Source organism: Hippocampus zosterae, chromosome 9, assembly GCF_025434085.1.
Source record: "Hippocampus zosterae strain Florida chromosome 9, ASM2543408v3, whole genome shotgun sequence".
Lineage (NCBI taxonomy): Eukaryota > Metazoa > Chordata > Actinopteri > Syngnathiformes > Syngnathidae > Hippocampus > Hippocampus zosterae.
Genome location: NC_067459.1, coordinates 22828855 through 22853843, shown reverse-complemented (window position 1 = coordinate 22853843; position 24989 = coordinate 22828855). Strand labels below are relative to the sequence as shown.

General features: G+C 47.3%; 2 protein-coding genes and 1 long non-coding RNA gene across 3 annotated transcripts in view; 1 reads left to right on the top strand and 2 right to left on the bottom strand.

Moving 5' to 3' along the window:
- LOC127608118 (uncharacterized) overlaps positions 1-24989 on the bottom strand; it is a 321393-nt gene that overhangs the window by 7575 nt on the left and 288829 nt on the right. The window lies entirely within an intron of this gene.
- Positions 1-24989, bottom strand: part of tbc1d20 (TBC1 domain family, member 20) — a 198365-nt gene that overhangs the window by 68218 nt on the left and 105158 nt on the right. The window lies entirely within an intron of this gene.
- The window catches only part of igsf21a (immunoglobin superfamily, member 21a), a 157261-nt gene that overhangs the window by 96756 nt on the left and 35516 nt on the right, over positions 1-24989 (top strand). The window lies entirely within an intron of this gene.

The window sequence follows — 24989 nt, the reverse complement described above, 5'->3', positions numbered from 1 at the left end:
TATCTCTCAAATGTTTTCACGACATTGTTTCATTCCCAGCCTTGAGCTAAACTAACGCTAACGCTAGCTTGAGCTTGTGCCTACCGAACCCAAGTTGGATGTCTGCTCTCCTTGTCAAAGTTGCAAGTCTCTCCTCGCTGGGGCGTAAAGAATTGAACGATGCAGTCGCCGGGACGACCGGAGCATCGCCCGACTGGACCGGGTTCCTACATTACCTCTCCGTTGGAGACGAAGACGAATGGCCTCTGGCATGGTGGCTAATTGCCGTCTAAACTGAAACAGAATTATTCATAACCTATTAGTGCGTCAAGTTCAATAGGAAGTCGAGGAGCGGAGGCAAGCAAGGAAGCAGAAAGAGCGAGGGAGAGGGAAAGAAATGAGGTTTAATTAATATCAAGCAGTACACAGAGAGTATGTGAATTTTTTAAAGGGCTTCATAAATAAGAATTATCTTTTTAATGAATCCCCCTGCCAAGAATTGCAGGCATCCAATTTTAAAAGGCTAAACCCTGAACTGTTGCCCCCTTTCTCCCGCAGTCCTTCATTGCCTACAGAGACCCTTGCTTCATTTTTCCGAGCTTGACTCCACCGACGCCTTCTCCGCCTTAAATGAAATCAAATAAGTCACCTCACCGTCCTGCAAGTTTGCACCTTACGCCGTAACTATGACTACTGCAGTGCAATAATATACAGACCTTGAAATGTAAAGTAATTAAGATTGTATTGTATATTTTTTTTGTTCCAGTGACCTAATCGTGAACATCATTTCTCTACAATGCACTGTACGCCCATAAGTACCGCCGGCTATTTCTCGCTACTACGGCGCACGAATACAAATGGACCACGGCAAGTCATTCATTGCAAAGATCAAGCCCTTAGATTCTTCTAGAACCCAACAGGCGCGATGGCGAGGAAGCACTGCAAAATTTAGCCGCCGTTCTCAATCATTTTTTTTTGTTTTATGACAAACATCACGCTTGATGGCAGTGATTGGGTTCAACGAGCATGTTTTACCCCTCCCCTGACTCCTTTGATCAGAGTTTGATCAACGCTAACATCCAAACGCCGGTGGGCGCCAAACAGGCGCGCCTGGAGAGTCTCAGTTGGCATGCAAATGAAGTCACTTGTTTGCAATATATTGCCATCTGCCAGTGCAATAGAGAAAACACTTTTTTTTAAAGCGAGATTTATTTCACAGGCTCTGAGTCACATCCTAGCTGGTTGAAACAAATGATGTGAAGTGAATGTACGGATTTATTGATAACTACCTTGAACAAGATAATTGTTGAAAATGTGTGCACGGCAAACTTGTACGGAATTGTCGAGGTACAGCATTGAACTGATTTGCCATTTTTGGGGGCGTGGCTAAAACCTCTGCCGAGTGATGCAGTTGGGTGACCAGAAGAGTTCTGCCCCCCTCTCCCCCTCTGCATGACGGTAAATGAGATATTTGCAATATTTTGTGAGTGGCTAGCTTTAAGTGGCTAACTTTAGGTGAGGCTAAGCTAATACATAATGGTAACTTAATCCTTTCATGCACGATTTATGATAACTTCCATCCGGATTTGTAGGGATTTTCGGTGGGGGGGGTCATCAATGTAGAAGAAAAAGTATCTTTTGAATATCTGTCCACTGTCGTGACCGCTGTCTCAGAAAGGGTAAAGCCTTTTGTTTTGCTTTACTGAACACTCATTCAATGCCAAAAGCGTTCTTTCATGTTTTTTTTAAGAATCCAGGAACTCAAAATCCAGGTTTGTGTTTAAAAAAAAATTCAAATGGTTAGTTAATTATTAGTCTGCCTTACAATGCAGAGATGCAGGAAGGTTCGACTCCAGCTTCGGACTTTCCTGTCTGGAGTTTGCAGGTTCACCCATTCCTGCGTGGGTTTTCTCCGGGTAGTCCGGTTTCCTCCCACCTTCCAAAACCAAGCATGGCAGTCTAATGGAACAGGTGTTAAAATTTGGACTCTGTCATTACTGTAAGGTTCCATCCTCATTGTATGCAGCAACCCTCGCCCACGCAGTCTTAATTTTCGTACGATTGACGTTACAAAAGGACATTAATGTGGCATTTCAGTCTATTGTGATTCAATTACGTCGGGGTGAGAGTTCTGACCCATCACCAATCATATAAAATAGATATTCTATTGTGCGGACAGAGACGTATCCATCTTGATGAAGCTAAGGTCATAATTTCAGGCTTTGAGGCTGAGAGGAATCAATATGTCTTTTGCCAGCGTTGGAGATTGGGTCATTATTCGTTATTACCCAAAGTGATTCCTACGCTACATTGCAAAGCTGACAATGAAAGGTCATTTGTCATTTGCCTCCTCGCTCTCGATTTGACCTTGAGAACCCGAGGGGGTCTTGTGTTGTCCGCTGACCGCTGCGTTTGGTCTCTTTGGGAAAATCTGTTCACAAACGCATAGGAAAGAGAATCCTTTGCCATTTATCAGCGCTACGGCGTGGAGAGGCTAATTACCTGCTCATAGCATAAAAGCAGGATTGGCTTGAATAATTGATGCTCAACTTTAATTAAGCGCTGCGAATATTTCTCTGCTTGTCTATAAATCGGCGGGATTAATGGCGCCGGAGCTAGCTCGGATGCAGAAGAGGCTGCGGCCGCGCTTTGATGGATTGCCGGGGAAGGAACGTGAGCATGGCGGCCGCTATCGATCCAAAGACTGTGGCCTGATTTTATATATTTTTTTACGCCTTTTTCCCAGTCCAGCTTCTTGTTCAGGGCTTTCCTGATATGATTTGTGATAAACGTGTCACTTAGCCTATTTCTTAACTTTTTCTCAAAGGGTTCCGGTAGCATTGAATCGCGCTGTTGACTTTGTACGCCGCACGCAGAAGGTAAAGGCGTGACACTTTACAACAAGATGATGCAGCTTCAAGCGATGTGCCCTAATTTGAATGTTCTCTTGTCCTCCGGCAACCATTTGTCTCTATACTATCAACACCCCCCACCGCTTGTTTGGTTGTTGACTATTTACAGTATTTATTTTCAAAGAAGAAACATCCGCCACGCTGTTTCATTCCAGATCTTGACATTCCGTTTAAACGACTGGCTAAAGTGACGGTACCAATAAAACTGCTGGCTCAGAGCCCCGTGCAGGGGGGGGACGCAAGAATGAGCAGATGAATTATTAAATGTTTGTCTTTGAGCTAAACCCTGGGGTGATGAGTGAGGCAGAAAATAAACAGCTCAAAAGCTTCCTGAAGGATTTTCCCATCAGACGCTGAGCTGGTAGCCTGGGCATCTTTCTCTCTGATCAAGACTTTGTCAGATTTTGCAGTCCTGATTGTTCTTCTTTTATTATTCAACAAAACAAGAACCGAAAGCTTGATCGGCGCAACCTCTTTTGTGTCGTTTTGTCAAAATTGAGCGAGTGTCATTTCGTGACACTGTGGATGGCGCCTTGAAGCCATTAGTGAGGCATCCATGAGCTCCACCATGGCGGCTGCCTTTTGAGTCAGTCCGCTTACGCATTTCAGCATAGTGGACAGGCAACGAGCGGCGGGCGCTTGCGTCATCCTCATCAGCTTCTATTCTGCTGCTTTTCTTCGAGGGAGAGTCCTCCATTTGAATCCGCAGAGTTGTACATTGGTCAACATTAGCCTACGTGGCCCTTGTTAAATGTTCTCACCAAAATTGTTTGACAGTGGTTTTACCGTATTTTCCGCACTATAAGGCACACCGAAAGCCATTCAATTTTCTCAAAAGCCGACAGAGCGTGTTATAATCCAATGTACCTTCTATATGGAGAAATATTCTGATTTCTTGCATGGAGTATTTTAAATATTCTGTAAAACGCTTTTGTGAAAGCTGCAGCGGTTGTGAATGCTCTTTTTCCAATAAAGCTGCATTGAATTGTATTGTATTCCCTTTGGCGTATCTCCATCTAGTGGATGCATGATGCAACCGCAGCCACTGTTGTCGCTTCTATTCTATGCGCCTTATAACGCGGTGCGCCCGAAATATGAAAACGGTTTTTAAATAGGCCATTTATTGAAGGTGTGCGTTATACTCCAAAGTACGGGAAATACGGTTTTCTATATGAGTTCATACGAAGTGTACTAGCAAGCTCTTATAAGCTTCTTCTAAACTGGTCTTAATTGCAACCCCCCCCCCCCCCGAATAAAATCATTAAAATAAATAAAAGAATAAAAAAGGCCTTTACATATCTGAGCCAGATGCTACATCGACCTTTACATCGATGCGACCTTGAAATTGAGGATGTGCAGTGCAGTGGAATCGCTCAAACCTAATTTCTGAATCCCTGTTTCAGGACACGGATTTGTTTGAATTTAGAAGCAACCTTTGACGCGTTATACTTGAATTAAAATGTAAAAAACAAAAAGACTGTTAGAAGACATTCTCTATATTAAAGCGTCATAACAGATGTTGAATTTAACAAAATGCTGGTAAACGTCCGATGGGAGATTACTGCCTGGGTTTTGAGTCGCTTCGCTTTTCCGAGCGTAGCTAATTTAGCTGTCTCTTGCCACGTCTTCTCGTGATTTGTCTTCCTGACTCTTCCGGACAGATATCGCTCTGCCTCTCATTTGAACCTGCTACTCGATGGCATTTATCTTCAAGAGTTTGGAAGAGTGAGTGTGAGCCGTTGCAACGGACAAACTGCAGTGACTGCTTGTGACGTTGAGAGATATTTATGAAACACCTGTAGGGCAGCACGGCCGCAGTATGTTTCCTCGGCCTGGAGAGTGTGACAGAGACAGCGGTGCTGGAGCTTTGTGTCAAGAACGTGTCATCTCTCGCCCATTCGTAGTTAGCAGGGGATGACGGAGTGCACACCATGAGGTTTTTTACACTTCATAACTCGGCTTTTGGGGCGGCCCGGTAGTCCAGTGGTTAGCACGTCGGCTTCACAGTGCAGAGGTACCGGGTTCGATTCGAGCTCCGGCCTCCCTGTGTGGAGTTTGCATGTTCTCCCCGGGCCTGCGTGGGTTTTCTCCGGGTGCTCCGGTTTCCTCCCACATTCCAAAATCATGCATGGTAGGCTGATTGGACGCTCTAAAAATTGTCCCTAGGTGTGAATGTGAGCATGGATGGTTGTTCGTCTCTGTGTGCCCTGCGATTGTCTGGCAACTGGTTCAGGGTGTCCTCCGCCTACTGCCCGAAGACGGCTGGGATAGGCTCCAGCAACCCCCCGCGACCCTAGTGAGGATTAAGCGGTTCAGAAAATGGCTGGATGGATGGAACTCGGCTTTTGTCGTTTTTGCAGTGTGGCTTCGTGTCGTCGTCTCCAATGAGGTTTATACTACTGTAAGGTAAACATTGATACCTTTAGACATCGTATATAGGGACCTGCCATCTCACTCCCCATTATTCCAACTGGAGGAAGGCAAGGAACTGTGCCCGAAGACCACCTTGTTGACGGTTTGCGTTTCTTCCAGCGCACGTTTCATTTGAGTGAGGGACTAACTAGGGAACTGAGACTACATTCAAATCTTTCAAAACTATGAACTCCAAACTTCAGCTTAAATCTCCAGTTTCCAGATTCAAAAGACGCAAAAACATTGACAAACATTTCACATTTCAGACAGCTTGGCTGCCAGCATCTGGTGTTCTTGTCAGACGGTTGCTTTTAGCACAGAAACGCAGGAGAATTGAGTGCCAGGTGTTGAATTTCACTCACTTTCACACAGAAACAGTTCTGCCTGTTACGGTTCGGACACTACCGCAAAGTCAGGCTATCGCTAGGTAGTTTTCAGTCCTCCCATGCTGTCGTTCTGCCAAAAGAAACGACCAAGGTTGTCTTTAGCGCAAACTTGTTGGACCTAACCGGGAAAACTTTGAGCAAATCAGCACTTTCTTTTTTTTTTTTCTTTTGTTTTTGGTCAAAGAAACACAGAAGACTACATGTTCAAAGTGTTCCCAGAGTCTTTTAACGCATCACTTTAAAATAACCTTGTCTTGTCTTTCATGATTCCTTTCATGGTTCCCTCGATCATCCTGAGACGTGGATGTCTGATATGGAACACAACGGCCCCCCTGATGTCTCCTTCTTTGTTCTCTGTACACTGTGAAGTGGAAGCTAGCGTTCTCGTAGCACATCAACGCCCCCTCCCCAAACGCTCCCGAGCTCCCCTTTCGGATGTCTTCATCGCTTGCTTCCCCAACCGGGTCCCTCCTCCCCATCAAGGAAGGCCACAGAGGAAAAGCAGATAAAAGTCCTTTGACCATTTACCTTCGCTCGATACCTCGTTTTTTTTTTCCCTCCTGCACTTAGCGCTAGCCACAAAAATAGTCTGTCTTTTCACAAGTTTGACAAAACTTATCAGACCGTCTTATCATTTTGCGCTTGTAACGGAATAGCTTCAACCTCTCGAGGAGGTTGAGCGTTTTTTTTTAAGGTTTTTTTTTTCTTTCTTAAATTTAATTAAACTTTCAAGAGACTAACTGAAGGGCATCTGTGACATGAAGAATGTCAGCCAAAAAGTACGGCGAAGGATGAAAGTGGGCCCGTGTGTCTCGCCGAGGCTTTAATAGCATTTCTTACGTGATGATTTGATATATTTTTATCTTTTCCCCGCTGTCTGTTGAACTTTTTTTTTTGTGTGTGTAATTATGACTAAACTTGATATGAAATCACCTGTCTGCTGTTTATAGCCGGCTTTGGAGATTAATTTTCAGCTGCTCGCGGTCAATCTTTTCGCTGCGCTCACTTATCAGTAGTTTTGATTCCGTCTCCCATTGAAGCAGAGATCTGAAACCGGCAGCACATTTAAAAAAAAAAAAAGTGAAACGGGACGATTTAAATGGCAATCTTGGTTTTGTTGAGTGGCGGTCATTCAGGGTTTCTTGTCTGAGTTTTTCAGGTCAGTTTCGCAATCTCTCGCCGTCGGGCAACTCCTTCAGCAATTTGTAACACTTGCAAAGGATTGGGAGCAAAAAGAGATCAGGATTTTTTCCACAATGTAAAATATTTCCCCGTATGTTTTGATAACATCCATGATGGGAGGGAACGTACTGGCTTATGTGGTAAACGTATCAGATATATGAGCATCTGGGACTCAGCAGCCCCTCCCCCTCATGGTGTGTCTCGGCTTCCGTGATCGAAAATGCCGCCATGTGCTACAGTACGTTTGGCGGGCTCTACGGCCGCAGAGAACGTTGTGTAAATGTGGCCTTGCGTGTTGCGGGTTTGATTCTGAAGTGATTTTGTAACCGCGTCCGACTGTCATTATTATCGTCACATTATCCAACACACAGACTGAAAGTGTGAAAACTCTACGACTTTTCTGAAAGAGTTTTATGTCACTGTGATCTTCACTGGACGCACAAAAGGATTTGGAGAGATGGCCCCAATGAATAAATACAAACATACAAAAACACCCATCGGAAGAAGAGGTCGCTTTTGAAAGAAAATCTTAGCCGGGGTCCAACCGATTGTGAGTGCCAGCAGATATTTCTAAAGCTGAATAGCAATAAAAGCAGGAGCGGTGGAATGGAAAATGCTCAGAATTTTTCAGCGATAAATCTTATGAGTCAAAAGTCGACCAATTGGTTGAACGCAAAAACAGAAACGACTTCTTTGCAAATGAACTTAGCCTCAGGAAATTAGAGACATGCACTTCAATGAATAGGAAGACATTTTATACACAAACACACACACACATGCATATAGAAAGACACTTACCTAACCCCTTTGGAAAAACTATGCATTGAGTTAGCAACCCCTCCCAGTTGCAAAATAATCCCATCTGCCCCATTTAGAATACACAAATACTGCATCAAAATGCTACCGTATTCTCCTCTTCTCTCACCTCCATACCAGAACAGAGGATATCAGACCTTTAGTTATATAATGCAGTGAGCAATAGATGAGAGGGGGAAAGTGCAGTTTCCTCAATTCGGGTTTCCACATCACAAGCAGCAGCTGCCTCATCGCTCTGCACACTCCAAAAGCACTTTTGCAGGAGAGACTGTTTATGGAAATGAAGCCTCGCCTACAGTCTTGCGCCCTCATATTTGCCATGCGGCGCCGCGGTGTGTGCATCGGCGGCACCGACGCCGCCGTACTGCGACCGACGCAACTTAATTGACTGGCTGTGTAGACCCGACGAGCCCTCGCAGGGACTGACGCCGCACACCGGGGAGCAATGCGCCGGGAGTTCAAAATCGCTAACAGCACATTGAAGGCGGCAAATGACAGTCACAGTGCTCATCGTACGAGAAGAGCCTTATCTGGCTCGACCAGTCAAAATAAAACATTGACTCATAAATCACGTCTACTTGAGTGAATTAGTCGCGAGTCGGTACACACAAGTTCACTTTGTTTCTTTGGAACTTATCCTCCTCTTTGCTTTTCTCTATTCTTTCAAAAGATGACGCCCAAGCTCTAAGAGCAAAGATGTAACCAATCTCAGTGGAGTATTGTGGAAGTGATACATTGACGGACGTGCTAACCAGTCGACCGCCGTGGCGCCCTAACACAAACATTACAAAATAAATCAGTAGTAACACTCCATATAATTCGTAGTGCGGCAGTGAATACCAATGAACTTCAAACACAAATTAGATGAAGTGAAAAATCCAGCGCCGTTTATCATCCGCGCAGCGGCAGACACCGAATTGCTATAAAATGAACAATGCAATAAATATACAATGATAACCAAATAAATCAACGCTATCCAATTTAGCAAGTTACATAGAGGCAGATACTGACAATAAATTAGAAGATAAAACTAAGACAATCCAGTTATATATTTTTTTTTAAATGCAAAATTGATCAAATCAAATTGGGTCTCCCGCATCGAGAAGCATTCTGCACATATTCAAGATAAATCAATTCTTAAAACCGACAGATATAACGTCTAACTCGCTGACAGAGTGAAGGTGAATATTTGTCTGTCTCCATGTGTTCCCCGTGATTCACTGGCAACCAATCCAGAGTGTACCGCCTCATTTTTGCCCAAGGTCTGCCGGGATAGGCTGCAGCTGATCTTCACAACCCTGAACAGATTAAGCAGTAATAGAATATCAATAAAGTCGTACAATACAAACAAAAAGCAGTGGGCTGAGATGTGAACCTTGGAGGACACCATTATATTAAATAGTATTCAAAGTCAAGACACAGATTGCCATTAAAAAATCATTTGCATGGAAGACAGAACAATAGGTCGTGGTGTTGTTCCGGCAGCTCTGCTTTTGTAACCGTTTGGAAAATAATAACACTCAGTGGAGAGATCTTATTTTTACATATTTACGGAATAATGTGCAGAGCGTAAAGCGGGAGCGGTTACGCCGGTATATAGCATGCAGCTTCATGTGTGCCAAAGTCAATATGTTTGTCAGATTGCCCCCGACCACGGTAACCGTGCTCTGTCAATGATTCCTTATTTTCCGTATAATGAACTTTCTCTCTCTTCCCCTGTGTGCTGGCTGCCCGCCACCGCCTGTGACTTTGCCCCGGAGCACCGTCACACGTTTTCCTATCTTATTGTGACTGAATGTCTGTGGAATCGAATCGAGCGCGCAACCCAACTTACAATTAGAGCTCAGCTATTTCTGTCACAGTTTTTTTTTAGGGTTTTGTACTTTTTTTGCTTTGGCACGCCGCCTTCACGAAGATGAATACACAAGTCACATTTGCTAGCTCATGCAAAATGAGGCTTCGGCGGCCATTTCTTTTCATCACATCATTTAGCGGACGCTTTGTCCAAATCCGTTGACAATAACACCTTTCGCCTCGCTCATAATTTCTTATTACGGAGTCTGCGCTGACAACTCGTGCATACGTTGTCTTCGGAAGTTTCACAGGTCCTCCCAGAAAGCAGACGGCCACTGGCCGCACTGAATCAAATGTAAGTGACAGCAGCATCTCCAAAACACTGACGTTGTCATACTGCACACCCAAATGCGTCACTCACTGGGGCAGTGTCTTATTCACAGCTCAGGAATCAGGAAAACTGAGATGGTCAAATAATTAAAAAAAAAAAAAAAACAGTTTGATGTGAACTCTCTTCAATTCAGTACTACATAGTTCTCAGTGTTTGCAAACATACTGTACATTCTGTATTTTCACTTTAGGTGACTTCAAAGTGTCTTTCAGTGTAAATATTTTTTCTTGCAGCAAACATATATTATATTACATATGTATATATTACATATATACTAATATTTTTTCCTGGTCTCTTCTATCGATTCTGAAACCTTCAAAATTGCGCGTGAGTTTAAGTGTTTGGGTGTCTGGAAGCCACGCCTCCTCGGCACCAGGAGAACTTGTCGATAAATCCTCATCGTGAGAACAAAACGCTCAATTTCTCAATGACGACAAACTACACCCCTGATTTGCATTTGCACGTTTGTCAGGGAAAATGGAGAAGTGTGCTTTCACATGGAAATGTGCTCAGACGAATAATGAACTTACAGATTGCATTCACTCGCTCCGCTTTGTTATTTATTTTGTTTCTTTTTGCATTGATTACCACATGTCACTCAGGTCCTTGAAACAAAACAAAACAAAACAAAACAAAAAAAATCACAGCACAGCCCGTCTAAACTAACCACGAGTCTTAAATGTAATTGTCGCTGCAATACTTGACCATTTAAAGTAGCTGATTAAGAAGTCTTAGCTGGGAATAAAAATGATTTTTCCTGTTTTGGGCGTTCTGTGTTCTGAACTGATGGGACAGCAGACTCGCTCATGCCGCTTCCCAAGCTTTTTGACAGATGGCACATTGGATTTTATATGCTGTATGCTTTACTTTATTAGTCCGTCTCCTTACAACCAAGACCCTTAAACGTGACATTTACTAGCACTGTACCATTATGCATCATTTTCATTTCACTAAATTGTTACGGTCACGGCTATGTCGTAAGTAGCAGTGAGAGTGACCGACTGTGTGCCAAATGGTGGAGGTCACATTTAATTTAATGCCACTAAAATGTTTAAAAATCAAGGTGACGAGTCAAGATGTACCGCGTGCCAAGCGGTGAGCTTGCATTCAGCTCTCTTGCTCTTGCGTGTTGCTTACATAACGAATATGCGTTTCAGGTTGTCCAGTGGGAAAAAAAATTGTAAGGTAATAAACAATCGATAACTTTTGATATTGACGCAAGGATATGCTGGCCTTTGAAACAAAGCCCGAAATACGGTCCTATTTTCCTGTTCGCCGGGGATTTGGCAGGATCTTGGAGCATCCTAGCCTGTGACAGAAAGGGCAGGATTGGTTTTCCACACAAGTAAAAAAACAGACATCATTGAATTTTTGATGTATTTGAGTCTGTCAACATACTGTACACAAACACACGCTCAAGTCAAGTCAATAGTATTTCTCGAGCACTTTCAAACAGCCGTCGCTGCATACAAAGTGCTGTACATGGAGCGATTTAACATACACAATAAACAGTAAGACGAATCGGTAATAAAGGCGGTAGAAAGCACTAAGCGGTAAAATCAAGAACAAATCTAAAATAAAACCACTCGCATGCATCATAAACACTCTGCCATTCAACATAGAGTGACATCATTGATATTCATTACATCTTCTTATGCCCCCCCCCCCCGACTTTTCGATTTTCCTCTGCACTCTGCATGACATGATTGTGTGGTAGCTTGTTATGTACAAAACATACAGACGGCATAGCAAATTGTCTAACCGGATCTTGTCCTCATTTGACATGACATGACGGACCTTTTTTTCCCCCCCCCAAGGTCACTTGGGTCAGTGCAACGTACTTTTTGAGTTCGTTTTAAAAACATCAGTCCGGTGACCCGCGACACCCTTTTGGAAAAACCAGGTGGAATTTCTAACTATTCGCCGATTGAGTCTCGCCGTGCTGCCTTTGTCAAAGAGTCATTTGGTTAGAAGAGAATTTGAAAAGAAATGGAGTTGCTTTAATTCGCTGAAAGTTGGCAAAAAAAGTGTGGACGCTGGCGACTGGGTGGCCGATAACTAATGGGACGATGAGTCTCCCGAAGAACGTTTTTGGTGCGGGAAGAGCTGTTTTGGTTGCTTTCCAGCCATATAGTCTGGCAAAACCAATGCCGATTCATTCAATAAAATTTCCGGACTGGAGAGATAATATCACGCATCGCTTCATTGCGATACTAATCCCATGCAAATAGTGTTTTGTCTCATGCGGCACATGTAGACAGCTGCTCAGATGACATGAGGCATAACCTGATTGCCTTTACGTATCGTCGTCGTATAATCTCACGCGTCTTTCCACGGCTTTCTTTGAAAGACGTGTGGAAATGCAAAACAACGCCTCCATATAGAAGTAGACCTTGACATGAATTATGCAAAGTGATGTCTCCTACTTTCATTTTCTGGATAAATCCATCTCATCCAACTTCCCACGACGATAATCAATTGTAAGTATCCCCCGTTTACTTCCAAGTGCTTTGCTGAAAAGCTTTCAAAGAAACAAAAACAGCGACACTAAAGCGTCATCTGGTACTCGTGACTGAACAGGTGGGAGAGTTCAGACTAAGGGAGATGCGCTGCAGTAGGTTTCAAGTCATTTTGAGAGGCTCAGTTTGTTCCAAAAATGTACGTGGGGCGATTGCAGTTGCACCACATGGCCGTCTCTTTTGACCATAATAGGATACGATTTAGGTTGCGTTGTAACAAGATCATCAGAAGAAAAAGAAAAAAATCACAAAAACACATTACAAGAGACAAAAAAAAGATTAAGATATCCTTTATTTGTCCCGCGATGGGGAAATTACAATCAGAATTCAGAAAGGAAAAATGCTGGGTAGGGAAAGGGGAAAAAAAAAAAACACCAAACAAAACAGATGCAAATCAAAAATCAAATCAAAATTAAAAAATTAAAAAACAAGCACCCAAGAAAAAAGGAATCGCAAAATTGAGCAAATATAACTGAGTAAAAATTTAACACACCATTGTTTTTTTCAGTATATGAGGTGCCGAGAAGATTTTGGGGCCTCGTGTCAGGGACTCCAAATATCATCAGGAAAAACATGCACTTGCAAAAAAATGGCATCTTGAACCACCTCAAAAGACGACTGATTCGCCAGAAGAATATTTGAATTCTAAATAGCAATTCCAAGAGCATTTTTTCTGAAAGAGCATTTGGTCATCTAATCGGTGAGGGGAAATGTTGACAAATATGTCACTTGCCGCAGCTAAGCATAACAGCAAGCCTATCTGGCTCTTGGTCTACGGCACTTGTAGCGAAGACTCTTCCAAAACATCATCACCACATGATGAGTACCTATTTTGAGTCGTCGGACATTTTATGGTGAGTGGGGCGGATGTTTAATGGCGGCGCATTATTGGCCGTTCACACATCAGCCGAGTAATTTATGTTCTCCTAACTGTGACACAATAGAACAGCGACTTGAGGAGAAGACAGCAACGCGGCACCGCTAGGCTCTCCTTTTGCGTACAGCGGGACGCTGCAAGATAACATTAGCGCCGACGCTTGTGAGTGGCACTAGGTCACATGAAAAGCTTTTGGCACACTTGAACACAGCGGGAAATATCGTCATCAGTGGCGGTTATCGCCATTTTCGACCAGTCCAATGCGTTTGAATCAGCATGTCCTCCAGGAACTGGATGGATACTGGAAACTGTCACGTCGCGTGTCCGCCAGCAGGTGGCGGGTTTTCTCCCCCGCCATTTGTGCACCTGTCCGTAATTTCGGGCTGATTACCCTCCTATATTAATGAGACTCCGGCAGTTCTCCCACTGCCGGAGAATTCCTCACCGTGCCATTGATCTCTCGTGCTAATTCCTCTATTTGTATATTACTCGTTGCCTTCTTGCCTTGCGGCCTTGACTCTTGCCATTCGCGTTAGTCACTAAATTGAATACTTAGATATTGCCTAATCAGTAGCTCCTCGCACTTTGTTTTTCAGCGAGCGTTTTCAGTTGTTTCCTTATTTCTTCCCTGGTCCTTATTTGACCAGCGTTTTGTGTTTCCGTTTTTTCCCTGTCGGGCTCTTTCTGTTTTTGTCATTAAAGACACTCTTTGCTTTGAGAAGGTTCTTTCGTTGTCTGTTTTCCGGGGATCCAATCCTTTATTTTTTCGTTCTGCACGGAGCGATCATTATCGCTTCGGGCAGATCGTGACAGAATTCTCCGGCCACCATGGATCCCGCAGACATCGAAAAGATTTTTTCCGCTCTTTCCCGACAAGAGCAACAGATGAGTCAGCAGGGCCAAGCCATTAGGGAACTCCGTGGCGCGGTCTCCATGCTGGCTCATCGGTCCGATGATTTAGAACCTCGGTTGGTCCGGGTGGAAGAGCGGAGACCATCTCCCCCCGGGGTTCATTCTATTATTCCCGAAGCGCCCTCCTCATATCCCGTTATGACGAGGGAGCCATCGCTTCCACACCCCCCTCGCTACGGGGGCGAGCACGGGCAGTGTGGACACTTCCTCCACCTGTGCTCTCTCATATTCGACCTACAGCCTTCTGCCTATGCTAATGACGCCGCCAAGGTGGCTTATGTCATGAGTCTGTTAACAGGTCCGGCGGCATCGTGGGCGATTGCGACCAGTGACGCCAAGCCGAATCTCCGTACCTCGTTCCCCGACTTCGTAGCTGCGTTCCGCCGGGTGTTCCATCATCCCGTGCGAGGCAGAGAGGCAGAGGGCCGGCTACTCGCCCTCCGCCAGGGAGAGCGATCGGTAGCGGATTACTCCATCGAGTTCCGGATCCTGGCCGCCCAGAGTGGATACGATGATCGGGCGCTGTGTGGCCTGTTTCGCCGCGGGCTAAACCCTCAACTCAAGGACGAGCTGGCGACCCGCGACCACAGCACCAACCTGGAGGAATTAATCGACCTCTCCCTCCTCATGGACAATCGCCTGAGGGAGCGAAGCCGGGAGCGTGGAGGTGATCGGTCCCAGTTCCGACGAACACCCACGGAGGAACAGGTGCAGCTGGGAGGCAGGGACGCTGGTGCGGAGGAAAGAAAGCGTCGTTTCAGCGACCGAGCGACGACTGACGGCGTTCCACCATCTCCTCACGCCGCAACCAGCCATCCGGGGTCGTCACCCCCTGCCCACCAGGAGTACTGTGAGTCACGACCGCGCGCGCCCCCCTTCGAGTCTAGGCGAGTCGACTCGCGGCCTGGACACCCCAACAGACTCGAACTCGAGGGGGAGATATTAACGGGGTCCCGGTCGTGGCGGGTTCGGGCTCTGGTTGACTCGGGGGCTGATGACTGTATAATGGACACCGATCTCGCATCCGAGCTGGGCTGTTCCGTGGAGAGGTTGATAGATAGGAAGCGGGTTTGTGATCTTGATGGGCGCCTCCTGGCGGTAGTTACGCATAGGACGGAGCCGTTGAAACTTCTACTGTCCGGCAACCATGTCGAACATCGCCGTTTTTACCTAATGCCGTCTCGCAATGCCCCGATCGTTCTCGGGTTACCCTGGCTGAAGACACACAATCCCGTGATTTCCTGGGCGCGCCCAGCGATAGACAGCTGGAGCCCATATTGTTACCAGCACTGTCTTCAATCGGCCGTCGGGAAGCATGAACGTGTCACGCCCCCCGAGGAGATCTGCCTTGACGGAGTGCCGGATTGCTATCGGGATCTAAAGGAGGTGTTCAGCGAGGATCGTGCCCACTCTTTGCCTCCACACCGCCCCTACGATTGTGCTATAGACCTGCAGGCGGGCGCCCCGTTGCCGACCTCGCGGCTGTATCAGGTGTCCCAACCCGAGCGCGAGGCATTGACGGAGTACATCAACAGCTCGCTCGCCGCAGGTCTTATTAGACCATCGCGTTCACCGTTAGGGGCGGGTTTTTTCTTCGTAGGGAAGAAGGACAAGACCCTGCGACCCTGCGTAGACTATCGGGGATTAAACGAGATAACAATTAAGAATAGATACCCGCTACCCTTGCTGGACTCCGCCTTCGCCCCATTGCAGTCAGCCACCATTTTCTCCAAATTAGACTTGCGCAGCGCTTACCACTTGGTTCGCATCCGGGAGGGTGACGAGTGGAAGACGGCTTTTAAGACCCCTCTGGGTCATTTTGAATACCTGGTTATGCCTTTTGGGCTCACCAACGCCCCTGCCGTTTTTCAAAATCTAATTAATGATGTGCTAAGGGACATGATAAACATCTTTTGTTTCGTTTACCTTGACGATATTTTAATTTTTTCCCAGTCACTACACGAGCACCAGCAACACGTTAGGCTGGTGCTACAACGTCTACTGGAGAACCGGCTCTTCGTCAAGGCAGAAAAGTGTGAATTCCATGTCCCCGTCATCTCCTTCCTAGGGTTCATTATTGAACAGGGCAGGTTAAGGGCGGACCCCATTAAGACGCGTGCAGTCACTAACTGGCCGGTTCCGTCCAATCGCAAGGAACTGCAGCGCTTTCTGGGGTTCGCCAACTTCTACCGACGCTTCATCCGCGGTTATAGTCAGAAGGCGCTCCCCTTAACCCGCCTTACGTCCATCAAAACCCCATTTAAGTGGGATTCGACCGCGGATGCGGCGTTCGCAAACCTGAAGGCGGCGTTCACCAGTCCCCCCGTACTACAGCACCCTGATCCTGATCTCCCCTTTATCGTGGAGGTGGACGCCTCGGATTCGGGGGTGGGGGCTGTGCTGTCCCAGCGCTCTCCGGTCGACCAGAAGTTGCACCCCTGCGCCTTCTTCTCCCGTCGACTCAGTGCCGCTGAGTCCAATTACGACGTGGGCAACCGTGAACTGTTGGCAGTTGTGACCGCCTTGCAGGAGTGGCGGCACTGGCTCGAGGGGGCAAAGGAACCCTTTACGGTCTACACGGATCATAAGAACCTCGCCTACCTCCGCTCCGCCAAAAGACTGAACGCCCGTCAGGCCCGGTGGGCCCTCTTCCTTACCAGGTTCGACTTCATCCTCACCTACTCTCCCGGGTCTAAGAACACCAAGCCCGACGCCCTCTCCCGTCTCCACGAGCCTGCGGGGAGGGATCGATCCCCGGAGACCATCCTCCCAGCCCGGTGCGTCGTGGGGGCCGTCCAGTGGGAGGTTGAGCAGCGGATCCAGGCAGCCCTGGAGGGGGTTCAGGTGCCGACGGAGTGCCCAGCAGGGAGGCTATTCGTACCTCCTCCCTTACGATCTGAAGTTCTGCAGTGGGGACATGGGTCCAAGGTGGCGTGTCATCCCGGGGTGAACCGGACTGTGCAACTCGTCGCCCAGCGTTTCTGGTGGCCGGAGCTCCGCAACGACGTGACGGAGTTCGTCAAGGCCTGCACCTCCTGCGCCTGCGGCAAGTCGTCCCATCAGCCGCCGGCGGGACTGCTCCAGCCGTTGCCCATTCCTCCTCGCCCGTGGTCCCACATCGCCCTGGACTTCGTCACGGGTCTCCCGCCTTCCCGGGGTCGAACTGTCGTACTCACGATCGTGGACCGCTTCTCCAAGGCGGCTCATTTTGTTCCTTTGTCCAGGTTGCCGTCGGCGCTGGAGACCGCCAACCTCCTTGTCGAACACGTCTTCCGTCTCCACGGCATTCCACTGAACATTGTCTCGGACCGGGGGCCCCAGTTCGTATCCCGCGTCTGGAAGCAGTTCTGCCGGTCCCTCGGGGCCACGGCCAGTCTGACCTCGGGGTACCACCCCCAGTCCAATGGACAAGCCGAGCGTGCCAACCAGGATCTGGGGGCGGCCCTCCGCTGTGTGTGCCTTCACCGTCCCTCATCCTGGGTCGACCACTTACCCTGGGTGGAGTACGCGCACAACACCCTCGTCTCTTCTGCCACTGGTAGGTCCCCCTTCATGGCCGCCTACGGGTACCAGCCGCCGCTGTTCCCGTCCCAGGAGGGGCAGGTGGAGGTCCCCTCTGTGCAGCACCACCTCAAGCGGGCCCATCGCGTGTGGAAGGAGGCCCGGGCTGCGTTGTCCCGCACGGCGGCCAGGAACCAGCGGATCGCGGATCGTCGCCGGCGCCCGGCTCCTTCATACGTGGTAGGACAGAAGGTGTGGTTGGCGACTAGGGATCTTCGGCTGGCCGGCACGTCTGCGAAACTGGGACCCCGATTTACTGGACCGTTCGAGGTCGAGGCCGTCATCAGTCCATCTGCAGTCAGGCTCCGGCTGCCACCCACCATGAAGGTTCACCCCGTCTTCCACGTCTCCCTACTCAAACCCGTGTCCTCCAGTGACTTGGCTCCTCCTCCCACGCCGCCGCCCCCTCCGCGGGTCGTCGACGGTGACCCGGTGTACACGGTTCGTGCCATCCTGGACTCTCGGCGCAGGGGAAAGGGGTTCCAGTATCTGGTCGACTGGGAGGGCTACGGGCCTGAGGAGCGGCAGTGGGTGCCCCGCTCCTGGATCCTTGATCCGTCCCTTTTGCGCGACTTCCACGCTGCACATCCATCCAAGCCGGGTAGTCCGCCGGGAGGCGTCCATTGAGGGGGGGGTACTGTCACGTCGCGTGTCCGCCAGCAGGTGGCGGGTTTTCTCCCCCGCCATTTGTGCACCTGTCCGTAATTTCGGGCTGATTACCCTCCTATATTAATGAGACTCCGGCAGTTCTCCCACTGCCGGAGAATTCCTCACCGTGCCATTGATCTCTCGTGCTAATTCCTCTATTTGTATATTACTCGTTGCCTTCTTGCCTTGCGGCCTTGACTCTTGCCATTCGCGTTAGTCACTAAATTGAATACTTAGATATTGCCTAATCAGTAGCTCCTCGCACTTTGTTTTTCAGCGAGCGTTTTCAGTTGTTTCCTTATTTCTTCCCTGGTCCTTATTTGACCAGCGTTTTGTGTTTCCGTTTTTTCCCTGTCGGGCTCTTTCTGTTTTTGTCATTAAAGACACTCTTTGCTTTGAGAAGGTTCTTTCGTTGTCTGTTTTCCGGGGATCCAATCCTTTATTTTTTCGTTCTGCACGGAGCGATCATTATCGCTTCGGGCAGATCGTGACAGAAACAAAACATCTTCTTGGGATAACAGCATATGCATTTTCTTTCTTCATCTCGTGTCTTTCAAGATGCTTCTCGCACAGTTACTGGAGGCACTTCAAAGACAAGATGCTGCACCAGCCCAGTGAAGAAATGATAAACAACGTCCGAACTAAATCCTCCATTAAGCATCTCCAGTTGGTCCAAAATGCTGCTGGTCGCCTCTTGACTGGTACTCGGAAGAGGAGACACATCACTCCTACTCTGACATCCCTTCACATTTCACACAGCGTTCTTTTTAGATTCTAATTTTCGATTTCATTCACATTTTTTTCCCCGTGGAACACAATCTTCTCTTCACATATATTCTTATGCGGCTGTCATTTCAAACTACTTAAAATTTCCCCTCGGCCCTCCTTTACTATATTGAATACACAAAATTGGTGTCTTAATGCAAAATCAAAATCCTCCATTAAGCATCTCCAGTTGGTCCAAAATGCTGCTGCTCACCTCTTGACTGGTACTCGGAAGAGGGAGAACATAACTCCTACTCTAGCATCCCTTCACTGGCATCCTTTCACATTTTAGCGTTTTCAAAATCCTATTATTTGTTTTCAAATCTTGAAATGACCTCGCCCCCCCCCTCATTACTCTTTGGGCTCCTCTGCCCCTGCCCGGTGCTTCAGGCCTGCGCACCAGACACTATTAGAGGAGTAAGTGGAGGCTCAGGGGGGATCGAGCCCTTTCCGTTGCCGCTCCTTCTCTCTTCTGTTTTCAAGTGGACGAAAAATAGAGTTAAGTTGAGAATGACTCACTATCTACAGTACGTACTTCTGGATTTTAATTGTATGAGTTAAGTATTTCCATTTTTTTTGTTTTGCTGATGCTAATGAGCTAATTGTGTTTTCCATTATCAGCGTCATTCTGGAGTATTAAAAAAATAATAATACAGGAACAAACATTTTTTCTCCATTTGTATTTGTCAAAACCTCCTCACCAACCTCTGTGTGCCCGCTTGGAGTATGATAAGGTAAGATAAAATAAAAAAAACATTTATTAGTCTTACAATGCAGAAATTCCCCTATATGAATTCCCCACTCGCAAATGTCCTGTTGCGGAGTAAGTTATAATTTTTTCAAGCCTGGTGTTATTTTGCCACCTCAGCCTCAAAATTAGAGCGTTTTAAAAATTGAACACAACATTTCACACGTGCAGCCAAGCCTTGCTGACACTCTTACGCAAACATTTGTCACAGGTGCCCCCAAGCCATATTGGGACCCTAGATTCTGTACTGTACGTTGACTTGGCTGCCAAGTAGGTGGCAGCAGCGTGGGGGTTGGGGGGAGGAGCGCTTGGAGGGGCTTGAGTGTGTTTTGGAGGGGAGCAAAGGTAAACAGGCCAAACAGGAACAGATTGCTAACCCTAAACCCTGCGTCCTTGAGCAAAAACAAATGGACTTAAGGGATGAGGGTGCCAGCCACAGCATAATTAATGCCGGGCAGGATCCAGGGTGAGTCCCATCTGCTCACATGGAGGCAGTGAAAGAAAGAAACAAATCTCTTTTTTTGTCACTGTGTCAGCATTCAATCTGTACTACCCCCCCCCCCCCTCCCTTGCCTTCATTGCAAAAAGGTTGGAGACTCAAGTGGCATAACCTGACTCAGACTTGAATTACTTTCACTCTTTTCGAACGTGGCACTTGCTCCACTTAAATTAATGAAAGACTCCACTTTCAGACCTGAACCCCCACACACAACGGTTTGCAGTAACGAAAGTAGGACTTTAAAATGTACTTTATAAAACCACGCAGTAATAACATGCTTAAATAGGATGGCAAGAAATTAAAAGTTTGTGCATCACTTTCTGGCCATGAGGAGCGCAATATAATTTATACATACTGTACATGAAGATATACAAAAAGATGGTCAGAACTGCTCAGAAAACCGCAGTAATATATATATATTTTTTATCGTGCATAAGAAAAATAATAAAATAAATCCTGTGAGTATTGTTATATTGTCTGTCTACATGTGTTACTACCCTCTTTTTGTTTCTTGGATAGTTATAACAAGTGATGGCCAACTGAAGCTTCATGAAGCACTTTTGATTGACTTGACCCCTCTAGATGCCGCTCTTGGCTTAACGATACAGTGGAATTTAAATACATTTCCATTGCACTAACCTTAAAATTTAAACCAAGAGAAGTTCAAAAAAAAGTGTCACGTTCTTGTAATTGTAGGACCCCAAAAAGCAGGGAGGCAGGGAGGAACAGGGTGGATTGACCAAAATTTATTTAACAGAAAATACACACAGCAGTACAATAAAAAAAAAAACACTAAGTCGAAGTACTCAAAAAATGCCTGGAAATCACAAGTATCAAGCCAAACTACAATAGGAAACAAAACATGACAGTAGCACACACGTATATGCTCACATACTTTCGGCTTACAATGACCCAACCAAGACTGACAGAAACTCAGGGAACTAAATACAAGCTAAGTGACAAGCCAACAAGAAACACCTGGACAACACACAAAGGGTTGAGGGAGCTAATTGGTTACACACGAGGAACACTGATAACGAGAACAGGTGGCGAAAAAACGGCACGTGAGGAATCAAAACCAAACATAACCAGATCGACATAAAACCATTTTAAAAAAGTCTCACAAGTGTTTAGCATTAAGTTTTCAATACACAATGAGTAGTATTAATTTTGACAGTAGACATCGACTGAGTGTCAATAAACTGCTTAAGTCAAGCACTTTGCTCTTTTTTTGAAAAAATAATTTCAAAGTCATACACCGACATCAAGGAACACAAGCCCCCTCCCCACTATCGCAGTCCGAACCAGCACATTTGCAGCCGAGTGTACGACATTGGTGCACGCAGGTGGTGCAAGTGTCCTAATATGACGTCCACTTGAGGGAGGCGAGGCAGCTGCTGTCGCTCAGTGACGCCTCAGCGACTCCATATGCTCTCCCACATGAACATGGCGGGCACATTTCTTCAAGAGATAAATCCAAATCGCACGTGCGCGACGCTCATAAGGTCGCTCGAATTCTACGGCCGCGATTAACAGCCAAACGCGGCCGTTGTCTCCGCAAGTTTAGACCACCGTCATGGCCATTGCCACATTTTAAATTCTCTTTCTGTAATGCTTTGAACCGCCTCAAGATGGTGGCAAATCCCCCGACTAATAGGAAAGTGGTAATTGCCGTCAAGGAAGTCTGATTCAGAGAGACATCTCAAATGTTCCATACGTGTGTGTTTGGGGATTATAGTTTGTGGTATCTTTCTAAAACCATACCTTCAAATTCCGCCTTGCAACAAGTGATAATAATCTGTCACGATCTTATTTCCCATTTCAGTCAGTGAGCTCAAATGTGAATTCAGCTGTCCGTGGTGACATTAGGACCGTTTGATGTATGTGCTGTTCACGTGGCATTTGAGCGTCATAACGGAGAGCCTGTTGTCGTTGCCCTGGTACCTCTCGTATGTTGGTGGTCCTCCAATTGCTATTTGAGACTTTGGCCAACGGGAGACAACTTCTTTTTGCGTGGGAGCTATTCGGGATAGGGGTCACTTGACTTTGATTGTATTTCGGGCTTCCAAATGTCAATCCGCCCTGCCAAAAAATGCTCTCGGCCGCAGTTTTATGTTTTGCTCCGATTAATCAGATTTGGAGCGCAACCACATATTGAAGCATTCCTCAGTCGAGCTTCTAACGGCTCATGTACACGGCCTGCGGCTGCCCGTCGGTAGTTGCCTCGCATTCCTCCAGCCTCGGAAATTCGGCGGGATCGTACGGGTGGCTCAGGAATGAAGCAATTAACTTTGAATGGATTAGGTGAAAGAGTCAATTAAGTTGACAATTTGAATTTCTAATTGCGCAATGTGCAGTTATGGATAGTTCTGTTTCCAACGGTCACGCTCGTTCTCTAATTCATGTCTTTGTGTCTGCAATTTGCATTTGCCAGAGGAAAAACAAAATTCCAAAGTTTCCAATTCCCCCTCCAACCTTTGATGAGTGGATGTTTGAACCACAAAGAAGGACAAATTGGCTTTTGCAAGTCGCCGCCGAGGGAGAGGCGGTGTTGTGACTGAAGGACGCCAAAGGCTCTCGAGGTCCATTGTCTCTTAGCGTTAGCATCTCCCAGCCGGGCAGGTAATGGCATCCGCGGCGAGCTGTTGCGGTGTGGGGACGTGTCCCCTGACAAGCGGAGCTGAAGGTTCCTGTCCAGCGGACCGCTGCATTGCAAGCAAGGCTATTTCGTCTTAAGTCGTGGACTGTGGCTAAAATGAAGAACCGAAACAGTCGCTTTGAACGAAGCCCCAGAGACGTGGACTGTAGGCCAAAGTTTTCCTACCAGGGGATGTTGGGAGTGTTTCTCGCCAGTCCAGCTGTCTCTGGGGCTTTAAATCCCTTAATTATGAGGCCGGAGGAAGTGCTCTCGGCGGAGCAATAAATGTTCTCTTGTTCTGCACAATCCCCAATCCCATTTGCCACGTCCTTCCCCACCCGGCGCCCCCCCAACCCTCTCTTTTCATGCCGATTGATGTTGGGGTACACGACGGGAGGGACGAAGAAGAGGAGGTGAAACGAGTCACGGAAGGGCGTGATTGTGACGGATGCGAGGGGCTCGGCAAAAGGAAGGCGGCGAAGGCGCGCAGGCATCAAGTGTCCCGTGGAACCGATTGTAAAGCCGACAGTGGCTCAAATGTTCCAATCCGTCAACGTCGAATGTTAACGTTTGCATAGGATTCCCTTGACACGACGTCACGGATAATCGACAGCGACACGCGGCCAAAAGGGTTCCTGGCAAAACGGTTCCTTCCGAAAGTAAGACGATCATGAACAAAGAGCAAGTTGCCCCTGGTGTGTCTATGAACAAGATGCGGGTACGATAGAGCGGCCGCTTTGTTCTTTTAATGACCTCGTCCCCAAAGTAGCAGTCAGTCCTACACGATAGAACGCTAAATAGTGTGACAGATATTTGGTTTCCATTCCGTTTAGGATCAAAAGAAGTCGCTTTTTGCAGAGATGCCTTTCTCGAGTGGATTGCGCAACATTTTGGGCCGTCCACGGCTTTGTCGTTTTCACGGGTTTGCTTCACAGCCGCCATTTTGACATCCATCCATCCATCCATCCATCACCTACCGCTTATCCGGGGCCGGGTCGCGGGGGCAACAGCTTTAGCAGGGAAGCCCAGACTTCCCTCTCCCTAGCTACTTCATCCAGCTCTCCCCGGGGATCCCGAGACGTTCCCAGGCCAGCTGGGTGACATAGTCTCTCCAGCGTGTCCTGGGTCTTCCTCGGGGTCTCCTCCCGGTGGGACATGCCCGGAACACCTCACCGGGGAGGCGCTCAGGAGGCATCCGAATCAGATGCCCAAGCCACCTCATCTGGCTCCTTTCAAGCGGCTCGACTCTGAGCCCCTCACGGATGACCGAGCTTCTCACCTTCTCGCCATTTTGACATTGCAAAGCAATTTGGGACATACAGTTAGCAGCAAGAAAAACAAACAAACAAACGAGAGTTTTGGTTTTGAATTAGGGTTTCATGACTGTACTATGGTTCAAATCAAGGTTTCGAGCCAGTGGTTGGTTTAGGAATTAGAAGGCAAGATTAAGTTCGGTTTTAAGACAGGCGGGCCTGGGAGGCGACTGGTTAGCATGTCGGCCTCACAGTACAGAGGTGGAGGGTTCGATTCTGGCTCCGGCTTCCCTGTGTGGAGTCGGCATATTCTCCCCGTGCCCTCCGTGGGTTTTCTCAGGGTACTCCGGTTTCCTCCCACATTCCAAAAACATGCATGGCAGGCTGATTTTGACACTCAAAATTGTCCCTAGGTGTGAGTGTGCCCTGCGATTGGCTGGCAACCGATTCAGGGTGTCCCCCGCCTACTGCCCGAAGACGGCTGGTATAGGCTCCGGCACGCCTGGGACCCTTGTGAAGCTAAGCGGATTAGAAAATGCACGGATGAATGGTTTTCAGACAGCAATTCCGGTTTGGAACCTGCATCTGAGATCCAAACTAGATTGTCGACCAGGGTGACATTCGTGGCAAGGTCCTCCATCTCTTGACAAGTGAAAGAATACCCGCAGCCTTGTCATTTGTCTGAAGGGGGGGGCAT